Source organism: Scomber scombrus, chromosome 14, assembly GCF_963691925.1.
Source record: "Scomber scombrus chromosome 14, fScoSco1.1, whole genome shotgun sequence".
Taxonomy (NCBI): Eukaryota; Metazoa; Chordata; class Actinopteri; order Scombriformes; family Scombridae; genus Scomber; species Scomber scombrus.
This window is the reverse complement of record NC_084983.1, coordinates 11,404,270-11,410,697: the sequence shown is the minus strand read 5'-3', so window position 1 is coordinate 11,410,697 and position 6,428 is coordinate 11,404,270.

Below are 6,428 nucleotides of genomic sequence, written 5' to 3'. Positions count from 1 at the left end.
CCAATAGTAATCACTAGGCTACTACATGCAGTAAGTAAATTGGTAGTTTTGTGCTGTACATGCACATAGTTTGTTGACAGATTTTCAAAGAACAATCAAGGCAGCAGAGGCCAAGATATCCTGACCTTTAGTCTCATATATGAGTCAAACTTTGCCCTCATCACCATATCTTTAAAACTCCACTATTTTATAACTGAGACTCTCTGTGAAAAAAAAAACCTGATGACAACACTTGTTTTTCAGATTTTACAGAGCTCCTCCAGAGCCACAGAACACTGTACAACAGATTTGACAGACTGAGCAGCACTCCCCATGATGAGTAAACTCATCGTATAATCATGACCCTTTAAAGGTGCTCTGTACAGATTTCATGTATACAAACAAAGTTATTTTTACATTCAGTATTTCTTTCCAGAGAGCACCGTGTGTTTGTGTTAGGCCTAACAAACGTGTCAAATGCATTTCTTTTCTGTGTGTGTTTGTGTATCTCTTGATTTAGGTGTCAAGCTGCTGTATACAATTGTCCTTACAGGTATAACAAGTTATACCGAATTGAATTGAATTGAATTTCTTTCCTACATTTCTGAAGCTGATTTTTTGGAATATTTTATATCCTGCATTGCTTTTAGATAGATAGATAGAGTGAAGGATGGGTGTGAGGTGTTCAGCTGGCTGAGAGTCAAAGGGAAAAAGCCCTTGTTCATTCTGTTGTTTGATGATTATGGTATCTTCATCAAGATGACAGTGGGGTCAAAGAGTCTGTGAGAGAAGTGAATAAAGTCCCATATGATGCTGGAGGTCCTTTAGGATCTCTCATTAGATGACACGAGATGGGAGACCCTGCGATATTCTCAGCTGTCTTATGATTATTATGACTTTTATGAGTCTGACTGTCATACAGCCTGTATTACAGATGTTAAATGTGGGTGTTGAAGTGCTTTTTAACTGTTTTAAATTGTGCACTTGATTCTTTTCTTCTGTCCACCACCTGCAGGTTACACCCAACTGGAGAAGCTTTCCTCCTACGGTGAGCTCCCACTCACAGGAAATGTCCATCCTTATGACTTATTTAAGATAGAGTGTTATTATTATCAACATAAATAAGTTGTCAATCTGCCACTTGTGTCCAACACATAATAATTTCAAGTGACATCAAGTAAATCTGTTTCAACAGATTTAAAGCCTTACAGAAAGAAAGGGGAATATTAAAATGAAAGTAAAAGTTGAATGCTAGGTGGGCACTTGAACTGTATGATTGACCCCAAACTGAACCACTCCAGTCCTAAAAATGCATCCCACTCTACAATGCCATATCAACATAAATGAACCAAATGGCCATGATTTCTTTATCCAAGGACTAAGGATTTTTTTTGGCATTCTTCTCTCTCGTGCATCACTCGTACACTAGAATAGATTATTTTTTCATTGACAAGACACAAGGACAATTGTAGCAAGAACTCCTCTCTTGCTACAATTGTCTTTCCCATCTAACACCAACCAACCCTCTCTACGCAGCCTAAATTCCTCTCTATTATTAGACAAATTGTGTTGTGACTATATATCCTTGTCCATTGATGACTTCTTAGAAACTAACAAAACTGATGCTGCTTCTCCTTCAGTGCTTGGGGAAATATTGAAAGGGGCCAAATTATTTCTTACTCTGCTCACACTGTTAACAGCGCAGGATCGACTATTTCAGAATTTAAAAAAAAAAAGAGTTTGGACCTCCAGACAGAGTTCAATTTACTATCTACTGCCAAAGCAGACCCAACAAACCCTGCTATCACCACAAAATTCATGTTACTATTCGAACCGGTACACATCAGAAGCCCCTAGTGACAGATCACCCATGAATCACTTGCTTAATATTTTAGAAAACTCCTACTATTAGAACAGAATTAACCCTGGCATCTGGAGTTAAACATTTCTTATTGGAGAAACTGGATGGCTCTATTCTACGTATGCAAATGGAAAATTCCAGGTCCTTACACTAAATAATTTTTAAAGAAATTTTAATATAAATTAACCCCTCTCCTTTTGGACATGATGCCATGTCTAAAGGCTATTTGCCTCCAATGTTGACTGAAGCATTAATCTCACTAATATGACAACCTGGCAGTCCTTTTTGACCATAGATTTTAAAATACTGCTAGCATGCTGACTGGATACTTTTTGGTATATATTGTATCAGAGGACCAGAAGGGTTTTATGAAGGGGCGCCATTATTTTTCTGATGTACATACATTGGCTCCTAAATGTTATTCATTCTGCATCTCCATTAGTTGCTGCAGGGGTATGTTCTTCATTAGATGTAGAAAAAATATTCGACAGGGAATGGGTGGATATTCATTCACTGTCTTGAAAAAATGTAGCTTTGCGGAAAAATTCAACACAATTGTGCATCCTCTCTATTCCTCCCCACAAGCCTGCATATGTACCAATAATCTATGTTCTCCATACTTCCCCCTCTTCTGGGCATAGATGATCAGCCAATGAGAACCTTTTAATTTTTGCAAAACTAGTTTTAAATACATGGTAAAAATCATTGGCTCCATTAAATCTCTATACGAAGACAAGGTGAAATGGAAGAGAGATGGAAGGTTATTTCTTTATCTTTAGCTAGGATAAGTCAATGTGTAAAAATGGATATGTTGCCCATGCTCTTCATGTGTTTTTCTGCCCAAATATTTTTTTTCACTCAGGTGACCACTTGGTATCAACTCTTTATATGGAGGAGCCATATTAAGGATGTTAAGCTCCTTCAAACTTTATGTTTTATTATTGGGCAGCAAACAAAGAAAAAAGATACATTTTTGGTTATTCCTTGCAGACATGGACTGGTGCTATATGAAGGCTGACTCCCGTTTGTCTTTCCTTCAGGCTAATGTTCTAACTGCTGTCTGTTTTGAGACATACAAACTACTTGTCACACGGAGACCTTCCAGAAACATGGTGAAGATTAAGAGAAATTACTGTTTGCTAATTATCCACCCTGCCAGTATCCCAGAAAGTACACAAAGCCTTTTGCGTACATGGGTAAGCACTGTACAGTAGAAGTAGTCTGCTTAGTGTCTTTTATTAAAAATTAAAAACTAAAATAGACAAGTTTTCACTTGAGTCATATTAAATTAAAGTATCCTCATACAACATCAGCAGGCCTGCTGTAGCCTGGTGATTTTTCAATTCTTATCATGTTTAACTTAAGAGTAAATGACAAGAGGACAGGACTTTCTGATCAATTTATGAGTTTATATGAGTGGAAGCTACCCTTCGTCGTTTTGCCCCTTTTTCGTCAACACTGTTGTGCTTTACCTGTTTTGGGCCTTGTACCCAATTTTCTGATAACACCCCCACGGTGCTTAATTTTGCTCTTTTTTCATTCAGCCAGCCCCCTGGCTTTGGGAGTTTTGGGAGAGGTCATACAACATATCAATGAACCCCAGCCAACCACTTTAAATGCAGTATTTCTGATCACAAAATGATGACAGAGTTCTTCAGTCTTTGCTCTCATAGCCCGTTGAGCTGCAATCATTTCATTACTCCCAGGCAACGTAATGCTCCTAGGCACCTGAAGACAGGTGACCCCTGGTTTTTAGAGTAGAAGCGGGAACACAGGCAGCTGCAGAGATAGCTGCATCAATGTGGAACGAGTAGGAGGTGTTCAGTTCAGAGCAGGGCCTCATGTTTGCAGAGGAGATGGAGGCGTGCAGTAAACCAAGACCTAGACATAGTCTTCCTTTGTCAGTCAGGAACAGTGGTCGACTTGCCTCACCTGAGGACGCCACTTCGGGTACTGGTTATAGAAGATGGAGGACAAAAGCACTGTAAGTTTGAGAGATAATCAAGGAGCCTTTACTTTTGTCTGATTTTTAAACGTTTAAAAGTTGAATGGTGTACATGTGAGTGTCTATGGTTAAATCAGAAATGGTGAAACCGTGTGGGTCAAAACAGTCTGAGCTAGTTGTATATTTGCCACACCTGAGGAACCATAACATGCAAACCATAGATCATTGTAGAACCCCCCAAAACCAATGGAAGGAGCTGCATCTGTAAAAAAGTGACTGACATTTAGACATGGTGTTATGGAAAGATATGCCATTCCAATTGTTGCAGAACAATAACCAAAATTGTAGATCAGATGTACATTCTTCATCCAAAGCAGAGGTCACTAATAAGTGGACCGCGGTCTGGATCCAGACCCAGACACCGTCCTATCCGGACCAGTCTTGATGTAATATTGAGGTGTTTCTATTTTAATTGGTGCAGTTTCTACAGATATTACGGTAAAAGTGGAGCGGCCCTTGGAAACGTACAGACGACGGTGCATAGCCAATCTTCTCATGTGACGCTAATCAGTCAATCAAATCTGTGCATTCGGACACAGACAGTCTCGACTATAAGTGAGATACTCATGGAGACGTTTTGTTATAAAGTTATTAGATGTGAAATTAAGTCTATGGTTTAAGTTAATTTACCTGTTGATCCACCCCCCCCCCCCCCCCCCCCCCCAAAAAAAAAAAAAAAAGACGCGCAACCAAAAGCTTTTTGTAATGCACTTTATTTAATGATTTATTTGAATCCCACAAGTTCAGTGTAGATAATAATAAATGTTGTTGCTATATTCTAGAATACTGTATTTATTTGACTGTCTACAATATACCCACTAGACAGATGCTGATGGATATATAACGCTACTTCAAGGTACTGAAAATAACACATTAGGATGTGTTCTAGACATTCACTTGAGGAAATCTTCACAAACTGGATCTCAGTGGATTTGTAATTGAGTATCCTTGATTGAAAACAACATGATCATGAATGTATCCACAGTCTTAGACAAGTCCAGCAATCTAGATATGAATGACCTTCCAAAGGAAATCACTCATGGTGAAGTTAAGGAGGCATAATAAAGACAGCAAGTGGCATTTAATAATAGATACTGCGTCTACCACGCCTGTATAGCTTCCTGAACGCGGACCAGTTTTTTTTTTTTTTTTAGGGCAAAGATGCTACCATGAAGTTGCTGTCAAGTGTGATGCCTAAAAATTCAAGCCTCGGCAGAGGGCTCTGGGTTTTCTCTGAAGAGAGAAGGCCACCCAGTAGCTCAGAAGTGCTCTTTAGCACTAATGTGCTCGACCTGGTTTGGACTGAGCAAGGGCGTAGGAACCAGGGGGCACGTGTCCCCTCCAATATTGGAGACAGGCGCATTTGTCCCACCCGAAAATTATACTGCGGAGGAGAAAAATATTTGATTTTGAAATCTTTAACTCACTTGCTTTTATTTTGAACACGCAACACTGTTTTTCTATGAACTTAACCCATGTAACTTGAAAACGAGTAACGTTTAGTCTGTTTCTGTGTTTTTCGCTCGTTCTTGACATTCCCATCAGTATTTTTCTATACCTTACTCATGCCCACTGCTTTCATATTAGAGATCAGATGAAGTTCAGCTGGAAACTAACAGTGGTGAGGGTGATGCAGGGAGAGCCAGTGTTCTGAAAATTTAACCTACCTATCAGAATGACCTACCTACACGATGTGCGCATGTGCGTTGACAGAGTTCACAGAGGACCCGCCCATAATTGTAACCTACCCTGGAGAGTCTATCTTACCGAAGTGGATCTACAGGATAGTCTTATCGTCTTGCCGAAGTGGATCAACAGGTTAATTAAATGAAACTTCTCAAATTTGCAATAAAAAACCCTGAATGTGTCTCATAAAATATATGAAACCTTATCGCCATTCAGATTTAGCACTAGCTAATGAGCTAATCGTGAAAAAAAATGGGTATCGTCTTTCTTTCTGCTAATGTTAGCTATCTAGGCAAGGAGATGGTTGAGTAAAACATAAGGAAGGTTTTGTGAACCCTCTAGCATGATATATCTGTTATACAAAAAGTACAAAATATTTAATTCTACATTAAATCTTTGGTTTAAGAAGTCATTGCATGGTTAGATTTCATTCAACATTTTAAAGTGAACTTCTTTAGCTTTGGGTGGGATTGGAAAGGAAAGGTAACTGGTTCTTATCTTATTTATAACATTTCTGGAGTAATCTTTGAACAAAAAATTCCTCTTCACGGGTGCAGAGAAACAAACTGAAGTAAGATTAGTCCTTAATAATTTATTATTGCATTTTCTATTTGAGACCATACATCCATCTATGACTAAAAAAGGTATTTGTGGAGTGGGTATTTCCTACCTGACAGTATGTGCTACCTGTGGTTTAAGCACAATATAATGGCTAGTAGGTAATTCTGATAGATACCAGCTTAGCTTCTTCTGAACAAAACAGTGTTTCTTTAGAGGATATTAATTTGTTTTTAATTAAGCGGGTGGTCTTGCCCCCGTTGGTGGGGGCTCTCTGAGGGCGCTTTCACACCAACAGCAGTTGGTGCGCACTAAACAGTCCATTCGGACCAAAAGCTC